Source organism: Myotis brandtii, unplaced genomic scaffold (genome assembly GCF_000412655.1).
Source record: "Myotis brandtii unplaced genomic scaffold, ASM41265v1 scaffold174, whole genome shotgun sequence".
Lineage (NCBI taxonomy): Eukaryota > Metazoa > Chordata > Mammalia > Chiroptera > Vespertilionidae > Myotis > Myotis brandtii.
The window spans coordinates 423263-423711 of NW_005356437.1; positions in this window are offsets into that span (position 1 = coordinate 423263).

The following is a 449-nucleotide window of genomic DNA, read 5'->3' on the forward strand; positions in this document are numbered from 1 at the left end:
AACTACATGATTAATCTTTTTCTTAGTTGGAATATATAATAAAAGTACCTAAGCTCCTCTTGTTTACAAGAAATGGGGTATAGCAAGCCCACCACTGGTGAATCCATCACACAAAAAGAAAGTCTTCTCCAACAGCACTATAAACCTCGTCTTCAGTGACAACTTTACAGTTTTGAATAGTTATTTGATTAAAATCCACCTCCCCCACTGGACTTAGAATTCCAGGAGAGCAAGGCCTATGTACATGTTTGATCACTTAAGTAGGATCTCGAGCAAAGTCTCCTGGACAAATATTAAATGCTCAGTAAATTGTTTTAATCCTATCTAATAATAGACCAACATGGTAATTGACCATACCTTTGCTACACCTCCCATTGGCTAATCAGCGTGATATGCAAATTAACCGCCAACAAAGATGGCAGCTAATTTGCATACTGCAGGCAGGGCAG